This window comes from Amphiura filiformis, chromosome 20, assembly GCF_039555335.1.
Source record: "Amphiura filiformis chromosome 20, Afil_fr2py, whole genome shotgun sequence".
NCBI classification, from domain to species: Eukaryota; Metazoa; Echinodermata; class Ophiuroidea; order Amphilepidida; family Amphiuridae; genus Amphiura; species Amphiura filiformis.
Genome location: NC_092647.1, coordinates 4,395,258 through 4,408,066, shown reverse-complemented (window position 1 = coordinate 4,408,066; position 12,809 = coordinate 4,395,258). Strand labels below are relative to the sequence as shown.

At 34.4% G+C, this 12,809-nt stretch overlaps 1 protein-coding gene across 1 annotated transcript in view; it reads left to right on the top strand.

Moving 5' to 3' along the window:
* The window catches only part of LOC140143001 (neogenin-like), a 44,886-nt gene that overhangs the window by 21,643 nt on the left and 10,434 nt on the right, over nt 1–12,809 (top strand). The gene's annotated exons all lie outside the window — the stretch shown is intronic.

Below are 12,809 nucleotides of genomic sequence, written 5' to 3'. Positions count from 1 at the left end.
ATATATTGGGGTTAAATAACGGTGCCCTGACAGAGGGGTATGTTGTGGATCCTAGTGTTAGGTAGAGAACAAGAGGTACACGGTAGTAGAAAGGTAATAAAACGTATTAAACATATTTCTGGGTAAACGTTATTATTTAGGCACCACAGTTCCGACATATGGGTATATTTATGTGCTCCGATAAGTACCGGTTATTTGTTTTATCGGACCCTGGAGAGATAATAAATCGTATCAAGCACAATAATAAACATTTGCATAGTGGAAGGCCCCATGTCACAGGGGAAGTTGCCCAAATTTGTCCAAAATTGTCAAAATGACCAAAGTTGCGCAAAATTGTGTAAAACTGCTCAAAGTTGTCATTTGACTTTGCAAAATTTTTGACAATTTTGTGCAACTTTGCATTAACATTGAGTAACTTTGTGCAACTTTACATTAACATTGAGGAAATTTGCGCAACTTTGTACAATTTTGTGTAGCTTTTGCAAAATTTTACGTAACTTTGAGCAACTTTGCAAAATTTTACGCAACTTTGAGCATCTTTGCAAAATGTTATGTAACTTTGCAAAACTTTGAGCAACTTTGCAAAATTTTATGCAACTTTGCGGAACTTTGTGCAACTTTGCAAAATGTTTAGGCAACTTTGAGGAACTGTGTGCAACTTTGCAAAATTTTACGTGACTTTGCAGAACTTTGTGCAACTTTGATATAAAATTGGATCGATTGAGCCCACATTTATTGGTCGAGCTATGAGTTTTAATATTGGACGAAGCGTACTCGAGTTAAAACTCATAGCTCGACCAATAAATATTGGGCATAAAGTATCCAATTTTATCATTATTATGTTTTGGATCCAATATTAGGCCCCACGACAGGGTATTAATTCCGATTTCAGGGTCCGATATTGGAGTTATCGGAATTGCAATATTTATTTGTAGTTATTCCGAGTTATCGATATTATTTGGAACAATCCGCAGTTAGTTGAAATTAGTCAGAACAATTTGGAGTTATCAAAATTAATCGGAACAATCCGGAGATAGGGAGTGTTCATTAATACTTTTGGTAGGGGGCTGGTCTTCCTTAAATTTTTCCTTAAACTTTTTTGACCCCCCCCCCCCATAGACCGCTAAACTTTTTTGACCCCTCTTTTGACAGACAAAACTTTTTGACCCCACACCCCCCCCCCCCCCTTTATCAAGATTCAAGATTCTTAATGTTCAAAACCTTACTAATACAAGTTACAGAACATAAGCACTTAAAATAGAATAACAAACATACTTAATAGTGTTGTTTCCAGTGGTGTGGTATCTGGGAGGCAAATGTTTGAAACATTCCCGGTGGGACAATTGCGCATGAAATACAAGCACAAGGAAATTTTCATTTTATACTTAATTTAGATTTGTCCCAAATCAGGGTGTTTATCTGATTTTACAGGGATAAATGAAATAGATAATTTGGATCCGTGGCTATGATAGTACAAATGCGCGCGAACCGCGCAAAAAATTTGGCCAAATATTGTTAAAATTGGAACTAATTAATGCAAAAAGCTAAAATGGTCAAATATGAGATTAATTTGGTCACGCAAATGTACACAGGTACAATGTGATCAGTTTTGGCCCCCATTACCTGGGCCCGTGCCCACTCTGCCCTATGGTAAATCTACCCATGGGCCTCAGTATATGTGTACAAAATAATTTTGCAATGAGAAATAGTAAACTGAAGTGTGCGGTTTACGTGCAAAGAAATCCAATTTATTTTCAATATTTTCTTGATTTAGTTGTATTTTGATCAGATTGGTACATAATCATATTTGTAGCCTACTTTGAAGAGATCTAAAATTCTATGATAAAAAATGCCAGTATTTCTTAGACCAACCCAAGCGCGCAAAAATTTTGGGTTTTGAAGAGGCCCACCCCACACCAAAATTTGCCAAAGTGTACAGAAAGTCCCAAAATTTCAGAATTTGCGAGCGTAGCGAGCAAAAAAAAGTCAGGTTTTTCGTCAAAAAAAGGTCCAAATTTTTTAAAGAAAGTCCACTTTTCACAAAATCGCCCCCCCTGGCAAAAAAGTCCACTTTTTCAAAATCAGCACCCCCCCAAAAAAAAATCCTGCGTATGGGCCTGTATAGGCCTATTACAAGCTACAGCTGAAGCTAGTTGCTACATGTAGTGGCCAGGATTCCAGGATCTGTGCTGTGGCATATGGCTGACCTAATGATGAAACTCCCAATGGGGGTAGGCGCGTGCCTCTCACAGAACAGTAGACCGACTTCAGCTTCATGATCTGTGATAGGGCCTACCCACACAAAGCAATGACCCTTCTATTACTGATCTTTGCTAGAGCATATTGTCAGCCTGCTACGCTAATTACCCAAGTCATTTTTTGTAATTTTGAGAACAAAGTACAAAATACTAATGGTTCAAGCATGCATTTAAACATATTTATTCACCAATATTTGTACAAGTATAGGGCCTACCAATGATAATGAAATGAAAGGGAATAATCCCAAATAATTAGGAATATTAGATAACTGATGTATGCTTGAACCACATTTTGTTCTTTGTTCTTAAAATTACAAAAATGACTTTAGGCAATTAGCGTAGCAGGCTGACGATATCACACATTATTACTTTAGGCTTTTCTGGCTCTCACCCAAAGACCCTATTTTAAAAGAGGTCATATTCTCAGCCAGCCACTGCCCCCCTAATTTAGATCCAAACGGTTCATCTCTCACCCAATGGTGACAGATGATATATTTTATACATTTTGCTCTCACCGAATGCCAAAAATGATGCTCTCACCCAATGACCCCATAATATTGTTTTATATTTTGCTCTCACTGAATGCCCCTTACTGTGTGAGTGCCAGCCCTACACCTATATCCATTTCATATTGAAGCCCCCTCCCCGGAGCATACCCCAGCTCTACTGCTCTTCAAATGCTGAGTTCTGAGAGAATCATTTGGTGTTCAGCGTGTGCTGGGTGAGGCTAAGGTTTGGCATAAATATTACAGGATTCAATTCAGACTTCAGTGTAGCTAGGCCTCAAATAATAATGGCATAAATGTGGTCTCATACTCAGATTTGCAACTGGCAGTGGCGGCCCCACGGGGGGGGGGCATGGGGAAAAATCCCCCCATCCAGTCAGAACTCTTGCCCCCCCCCCCTGGTGCCCCCAATTAAACCCAAAAATTTTCACTTTTTGCCGTAATTTTGCACAAAATTTGTTGATTTTTCCCCCCACCCAGAAATTCACTTTGCCCATCAATAACCCCCCGAAAAAATTAATGGCGCCGCCACTGGCAACTGGCTGTATAACTGTATCACAAACTCTCAGTGTTACAGCTTCTTACCATGCAGCTATATGCTTACTGTTTACCCCAGTATCCATTTAAAATTCTTCTTCTTTCCCCTTTAGGGAGTGTTCATAAATACTTCGGTGGGGGATTGGAAAATATGGTGGGGGATCAAAAAAATTTGGGTCCTAAAAAGGGGATAAAAAATCAGTCCTTAATACGGGGGTATCAAAAGAATTTAATGGTAAAAGTCAGGGGTAAAATGTTCGAGAAGGCATGTACATTCCTAACTTTTAAGTATTCAATTGTGTACTCTCAAGCTTCAAATCAATAAAATGTGTGCACTTTACAATTTGGGTGTAACACTATGACTCCAATGAGTATAACTCCAAATGGTAATTTTTAGCTAAATGAGTTATAGGCGTAGATCCCGGGGGATGGGGGATAACCCCCCCCCCCCCCGGAATATTATCATAGGGGGATGGTGACGCCTGTATATGGGTTTCTGACCAAAATTAACCCCAACCTTTAATGACAGTGTGCACACACATTCCATTATCATGTTACCCCCTAATTGATCTTTTGTAGTAAAAAGTGGGAAATTCAAACTGGCTGTGTACTTGCTAGTATTAGCATGTTAGCCATACTATAGGACCTACAGTATAGTGAGTATAGCCTACACATTTACACATACACTGTAAATAATAAATTTATAATAAATTATCTGATGATGTAAATACAAAATCCGGGTACAAAATCTATATAAAGAACATAGTATGGTGGTTATAATTATTTGACTATGAAATCATACCCTGCTTCTCCTAAAATAGCTTAAAATATATATTAGAGCCCAAACAACAAGTGCATACTGTTTGGCACGCGAAAATATGTTTTGGACATGCTATATATAGGCCTATCAATGTGTATTGGGCAATAATATTTCTTTTCTGCTGACTGACATACCGTAAAACCCCGTCTACAAGCATATAGAGTGCTTCTGATGAAAGCTAATTTATTCCAGGCGCCATTATGGAGTTTGAACAAATAAATTACAGATTCAAGCATATAAAACATGTATTATTGTAAGACCAATATGTTGTATTGGTATACGCCAAATTAGTATTAGTTAAGCTTTCATAAAAAAAACCCATATATGCTTGTAGACGGGGTTTTACGGTATTTAATTGAATAAATATTAAAAGCCTTTCAGACTCAATTTCTTAATATAACCGGTAGCTTCATTTTTTTTTTCAAATGTTTTATAAATTACAGTATTTATAAGCATGCAGGAAGGGTCACGTATATATTGAGCAGTTTTTGAATTAGTAGTTACCAGTTACGGGCACCATCTCTTCAAAAGTAACAAAAGAGCTTTTAAGAAATGTATACATCGTATATGGAAAACAAAGATTCAACATAACAATTTGGAAAAATCATTTACTCATGCTATAGGAATAGCTTGTAATAGTGTGTAAATTTGGATAAAAGTCCCAAAAATGGGCTGAATATATATATTAAAAGTACAGACATTTTGACTTAAGACATGCGAAGGAAAGGCGGCATCTCTGATACTGGAAATTATACTGGGAAATACTTGTAAACATTGGCATTATAGTAGTAAATACCTTGACAAATACTGGTTTTGCAATAATTCATGTATAAATTTTAGAAATAGTTTTGTTCATGTTTTAACACATTTTCATTCTCATCAAATAATTTCAATACATTTTAGAAAATGCCATTCATCCAAAACAGGTATATTTAAATTTATCATGTAAGTGACGTTTCTCTGTGACAAAAAAGTTACAGAGTAAAAGGCAAAACATTTATATTTCACTGCAATACCAAATAAAAACATTACCCTTCCCATCATTTTGACGGTCTGCCAGTCTGCATAAAGTGAGAACCAATGTCATAACTTGATTCATCTTGATCTACAGAAGCTTATAGAGATGTATAGACAGTTTTGAATTACCCGGCCCTGTGCTGAACCTGGCTAGGGGTCAGAGGCTAATAGCATTTTCAGAGCTATAGGGTAACCATAACCGTAACATGTGTAAATACTATAGATGAAATGTAAATTTCCTTTTTGTGTGATGAAAGAAATAACTTTTGAAAACAAAATATCTCACTTGCTCTTCTGGGCCAAGTTTTCAACTTGTTGACCCCATTTTATTAACTGACTCCCATCAAATGATCCCTTCAATCAATTCATTTCGCGTCCACTCCTCAATTTCTGGGATCAGTCCATATTTTTTTCCTCAATTTTCATATTAAAGTTTAAGGGATCTGGTTTGAGCGTTTCGACAGTATTTTTTGTGGGATATGGGAGCACATCAGACATATCGAATCTGAAACTGAATACGAAGAATGTCTTTCTGATATCATATAATTTTCATTTTTTAAAATTCACGATATAATACAAATTTTATGATAAACTATTAAAATTTGATATTTTTCACATTTTTGATTTATAACAGTCCTCGAAGGGAAATTTGATAAATCTAATGATATATTATTCTTAAAGTGTATGTAGCTGGGAGGAAAAGCCGACGATCAATTGAACATTTTGACCTTTCATATTGAAGATATGGATTTTTCCCAAAAGACCTATTTTTTTTTTGTGTGTGTGTTTTGGGAAAAAATCCATATCTTCAAAACGAAAGGTCAAAATTTTCAATTGATCGTCGGCTTTTCATCCCACATACATACACTTTAAGTAAAAATCATCAAGTTTACTCCGAGTACTGTTAAATATCAAAAATATCAATTTTTAATCATTTGCCATAAAATGTGTATATTACATTGGGAATTTCAAAAAATCAAAAATGTTTGATATCAGAAGAACATTCTTCGTATTCAGAATGCAATTCGATATGTCTGATGTGCTCTAATGTCCCACAATAAATACTGTCCAAACGTTCATACCCCATCCCTTAATACCGCTATATTTTCGAAAAAGCTGTAGATTGCCGGGTACCATTTTTTTGTTGAATTTTAGATTGTCCCATGCATCCATTTTATTTAGTACAATGGGCACGATTTGCTTGCAAGTGTTGCCCTGCAAAATAGCAATAATTGCGAGGAATTTGTATTGAAGCATTAATTTAATATTGTAATGCCAGGATGAACTAAGGATTTCAGAAAAATATACTAGCCCTAGTTTAGAAAATACATACATACATTCCCTGCTTATTTTTTAATTGATTTTATTTGCTTTTTATTCTTGATCTATTATTCTTAACATTTAGGCCCTATTTAGTATATAGTTTATCTATTTATTTATTTATTTATTTATTTATTTATTTATTTATTTATTTATTTATTTATTTATTTATTATTCATTTTCATTCATTTATTTATTCATTTTCATTCATTCATTCATTCATTCATTTATTTATTTATTTATCTACAATATTTATTTAAAAAAATAAAACTGGTGTTTATAAAATAGGTAGTGTTTAAAAATGCAAAAAATTAAGTTTATACAGCACTGAGGCCTGGTTAATTTTGATTGATATTGTAATTTTTTGGGGAAAATGGCTAATGTATATTATAAATTTAGGCCTACACATTACTCATTAATTGTTATTAATTTCATTTTGCTTGTTGCAAACAAGCTATATCAAATTTTATATTTTGAAACAAAAAGAACAGGTTATGAATGAATTGGTAGGTGATGTGGCTATGATTTATTTGGCAAAATAGGATAATGTATTCAAAAGTTATGGTCATATTTTCACTTTCTGGGATAAATACAGTGCTAAAAATAAACTACATTTTTAAAGCAATAATGTGCGATTTCAACAAAGAGTAGATTCTTAATATTTGTTTTCCACAAAATGTTAGTTTTCATTGATCACATTATGTCCCCATTTAATTTCAAGCCAAAAATTAACAAATGAGGTAAAGCGCTTTTTACAGAGAAAATTGCTATTTCATTCCAGCGCTTATAATTATCGCCAATGCAAATAGAGCTGGGGGTATGGTGGCAACAGAAAAATGGGGACGGCAAAGAGTAATGTGTCATTAAAATGACTAAAAATGGGACAAAAATGGACAAACGGGGACAAAAATTTGGCTTTGCTCCTCCACAGTAAAAGGCTGCGCCCCTGATTGAAGGCGTCGCTGTGGTGCAAATCACACATTAAGTTTTAAATTCGTATATTTGGCCTTCGTCAAGTCCGTACAGGGGAGCGGCAGCACCACCCCCAAAAGCAGGTGGTGTACGACGTGCATTCTCTAAATTCAGTAAATTTCCATCGTCAACCGTGTAATTGAATGGGATTATTTTGAAATTTTAAAACGCTTGAAATATCACAAACAAATAGGCCTATGTTGATAAATAATATAAATACAAGCTAAAACCGTTGGGGTTCGATAATGAACCCCACAAAACTAACTGAGTATATTGGAAAATGCCATACGGCCGGGCGGTTTCACAAGTTGCCGGCTCGATCATGTCATCCGCCGCCTGCCCAAAAGGGTCCGGTTTTGCTATTTTTCCAATAAAAAGGTCCAAATGTGGGAGAACAAATTTTAACAAGAATTTGTCTTTAAAAAAGACAAGTTCGCGGATCTGGTGTATAGCACATGTACTTTGAGCTACTTTGGTCTAACATTCAATATTCATATCTAACCTACTCTGCACTTATTCGACAATAAATAAGTGATATGAGGCTTAAAAATGATACATGCGTCTTGACTCTGGAAAACAATATTTTTTAAAAACCTCATTTTGCATTTAGTTTTTAAGCTACCTCAGGAGCCACCTACAGGATCTCGTTTTGCATTTAGGTTTTTATTGCGTTGCAAAGTAGCAAAACTTTCTTTATATATGGCCCAATTCGTGCCTGAAAAAGGCTATCCCCTCTTACAACCTATTGTCAGGTCTGATTTCTATATATATTGAGGTGTCACCGGGTTTGCAAGAGATAATAATACCAAATCTAAACACCATGAAATTTACCACATCACGACCAAGCTCACATTGGGCGCCCATTCCTTTTTAAAGGAATTTTTATTAAGTCACCTACTAGGAAACAAATTTGGCTATTACTAGGCTACGAAGAAAATTGTATCTTATCACAAGTAAACAATTAAAATAATTACACAGCTTGCTCTTGTTAGCTTTTGTCAGGGTCAGGGATATGTATGAACACCAATATTATACAGGTTTAGGCCTATAGGCCTACACATGGGTTATTACAAGAGTCAATAAACATTAGCTAACATTCAATTAACTATAGAGTATAGATATAGACTTAGTTTTGTGCAATGTAGTAAAATTCTGAAGTAAATCGCTTGCTGCACAGTTTTCTATACAGAATGATGTTTACTTTGTAATCAGGCCTGGCCATGAACCTGCTAGTTTTGATTAATCGATCAGTTATTGTATTGTCAGCATGTGATGGCTATAAGCCAATTACAAACATGTTTCTAAAAAAGGCTAAAAAATTCCTACTCCTGGACAGACTCTTTTCCAGGTTAGGGCTAATTAGTAAGTTGTCATGTGTGGCAAGATTAGATAAAGGCATACAAACAAGGGTATGAGATATTAGGAATTATTTCCTAGACTAATAACCACAGGGCTGGTGGGCTACAATACCTATTCATGACACAGGATATGTAAGGGATAAACTGTGCATATGAGATGTGGGGAAAGTGGCATCATTTCACTGCCATGAAAAAAGGGGATAAGGCATTTACACAGACAAGGGCAATTTGTAGAGGGATTTGGGTACACAAATCTGCCCAAGTACAGTTAGCCCTATCATTTGAAAGTCCGGTTTTTGGAATTCCTGCACCCTCCCAAAAAAAATCTGTGTATGTATAATGGCCCTGGCCTATTAACTTTTACAGGCTCAAGCTCAACTTCAGTTCAATTACACAATATTATGGTAATTTTTGTTTGTTTGTTGGAAAATGAACCACATTTTCAGGGGCTATTTAGTCCCGCTAAGAAGGTCTAAAAGCGTTGAAAATTATTTTTTCAAACAAAAACTATGCACATGATTTTTCCAAAATCTGATTGCATTTATCTTTGTCTTTTTAATACTATCATGACTCATGATAGTATTAAAAAGACATTCATGACAGCTCATGCCGGTATGTTAACCTTGTTACTTTTGAAGAGATGGTGATTAATATTAATTCAAAAACTGCCCAAATAAAGTGATTCTTCATGCATTCTGTTAAATACTAAAAAATTCTATTGAGATAAATATTAAACATGTAGGCCTAAATTGTCGACGTAAAATTTTAGTCTGAAATGCATTTATATCCTAATTTGAATATGTCTGCAAATAAGAAAAGTTTATAGGCCACCAATATAGCCTACACTCATTAAATAGGCCTACCAAGATTAATACCAAAAACAACGAAAACTAAACAGCAAATGGCACTTTTCAGGAAGTCAGTCACAACACAACAACACTAAAGTATTAAAATTAAGGGAAGGGGTATGAACGTTTGGACAGTATTTATTGTGGGACATTAGAGTAAAGCTAAGAATTTTTCGCGTTTAGGAAATTCCGCGAAAATCGCGGAATTCGGAGGTAAAGCGGAAAACGCATTTCTGAGAAAAAAATAAAAAATATAAGCAAAAATGACCTAGAAAAATGAAAAAAAATGAAATGGGTCTTCAAAATTCATCAAAATAAAGTAAAATCCGTCACAGATTTACCGTACAACGCCTGTCCTACCTCCCATTGCAGCCATGATACCCAATCACCCATCCCAACTTTGCAAATCGCAATGATCGTCACAAGATTCTTGTGAAAGTTTATTATGTCCGAAATGTGCTAAAATTACAAAGCGGAGAAAATCGGAATTTAGCATTTGTAAAGCAGAAAATTCTTGGCTTTACATTAGAGCACATCAAACATATCGAATTGCATTCCGAATACGAAGAATGGCCTTCTGATATCAAATAATTTTGATTTTTTGAAATTCGTATGGCAAATCATTAAAAATTGATATTTTTGATATTTAACAGTACTCGAAGTAAACTTTATAAATCTGATGATTTCTACCTAAAGTGTATGTAGGTGGGATGAAAAGCCGACGATCAATTGAAAATTTGAAAAAATCCATATCTTCAATATGAAAGGTCAAAATTTTCAATTGATCGTCGGCCTTTCCTCCCAGCTACATACACTTTAAGACTATATCATTAAATTTATAAAATTTACTTCGAGGACTGTTATATCTCCAAAATGTGAAAAATATCAAATTTTAATAATTTGTCATAAAATTAGTATTATATCGTGAATTTCATAAACTAAAAATTATTTGATATCAGAAAGACATTCTTCGTATTCCGAATGCAATTCGATAGGTCTGATGTGCTCTCATGTCCCACAAAAATGCTGTCGAAACGCTCAAAACGCTCATTCCAGTTCCCTTAACATTAATAATTTTCTCATTAAAAAGCAACTCATTACTCATACTTTCATGTGCTAATTTGCTAAAGTGTTTGAAAAGTGTTATATAATGTACACCAATATTTTATTATAATGATGTACGTAACTACTGTCTTAGGCTTAGTTCTAATATTTTAGAAGTACATGCATGTATTTCTAATTCACTGAGTGTACCATATAGTAATTAGTATTATATCACTAGGTTCTTTGTAGATTTGTATATTACTTTTATATTTTACTTATCAAATAAGGCCTAATTATTTCATTTATAAAATATGAGTATTTGTTATGACACTTTTATTCATGTTCAAGTTTATTTAAAATATTCCATTCAGTAAATACGTATTTTGGTTATACTGTAATACCAGAGCAAATATGGCAAGTAGAGCTATTACCAATTCAAACCACAGTGAATTCAAACCTACCACTATATTATAAAGGTCAAATAGGGCGAGCTAGGGGCAAGAGGTAACATGCTTTATGGCGTTTGGAGCATTCTTTTACTGTGATTAAAGGCTCACTGGCCTGGTTGGAGTATATTAAACACATTCTTATAGTGTTTTTGATAAGATAATAGCAGTGAATAAATATGAGTCTTAAACATAGGCCTTCTGTATGTACAATGTATTTGAATTATTTACATGATTAAAATACTAGAGTAGTCTTTAATACTATTAAAATAAATGCAACAAGTGGCAAAATCAATCATTCGCTTTATTTCGCTAAGTTACTAGTACCACAAAAACAGCCATAAGATCTGTTTAAACATGTTTAAAAAGGTTGTGTTCATCATCTTTTAGTTTTATATTGTTAATATATTATTCAATATTTATAATACTAGGTGTATATAGCTTATACAATGTGTATACAATTTTCCATAAAACAGTGAAAAATCCTGCTCGTTTTATAAAAGTTGATAGGACACAATTTCAAATAGTATGTTTGATGTATATATGAATAGCCTAAATTTCTGGTTTACGAAATTTGTCAATTTGAACATAACCTATTTCTTATTTGCAAATGTGTTTGTCTCGCAATTGTAGGCCTATACTAGTATACTTCCCTGATGTGTATTAAAAGGTCCAACTGTGGGCCTTATATGCCTTTTTTGCACAACACATCTTGTCGATGTTTGTTTATTTGTTTCTTGTGCAATAAACCCGGGCAATAAACATATTAAAATTAAAATTAAAATAAATTACTTTAAAAATGAATTTGGAATTCCAGACTTTTTCCCCCAAAATAAGTTTGCCCTCAATTGGGGTTCTGGTGGAAAATGCCCGGAATTCCATACTTTTTGCGGAGATTGGGTCTGAAATTCCAGATATTTTTTCCAAAATGAATTTGGAATTCCAGACTTTTTTTCAAAAAAACAGTTTGCCCTCAATAGGGTTTTGGTGGAATGTGCCGGGAATTCCATACTTTTTGTGGAGATTTGGTCTGGAATTCCAGATATTTTTTGCAATTCAATTTTGGAATCCCAGATTAAAAAAAAAAAAACATTTGCCCTCTATAAGGGGGGGTCTTTATTATCTGGAATAGCCCAATTGACATGAGAGTTGAGTCTCCAATAACAGTGATGCAAGTCAGGGGGCCATTTATACATTTCGAGGACGCCATTTGACATATTTATATTGCACAGCCTATGTAGGCAGGTAGGGGGGTGTTTTTTGGGTTGGTTTTAGGGGTTTAAAATCTTCTGGGGTGAGTCAGCAAAACCAGCAGCAACTAGACGTAATTGTATGAGAAGTTTACACAACTTTGGGCAACTTTGCATAAATATGGGCAGCTTTGCGCAACTTTACAAAATGTTTAGGAAACTTAATGCAACTTTCCGCAACTTTGTAAAATGTTTCGGCAACTTAATGCAACTTTGCGCAACTTTGCAAAATGTTTAGGCAACATAATGCAATTTTGGACAACTTTGCAAAATATTTAGGCAACTTAAAGCAACTTTGCGCAACTTTGCAAAATATTTAGGCAACTTAATGCAACTTTGCAAAATATTTAAGCAACTTAAAGCGACTTTGCGCAACTTTGCAAAATATTTAGGCAACTTAATGCAACTTTGTGCAACTTTGGTCATTTTTGAC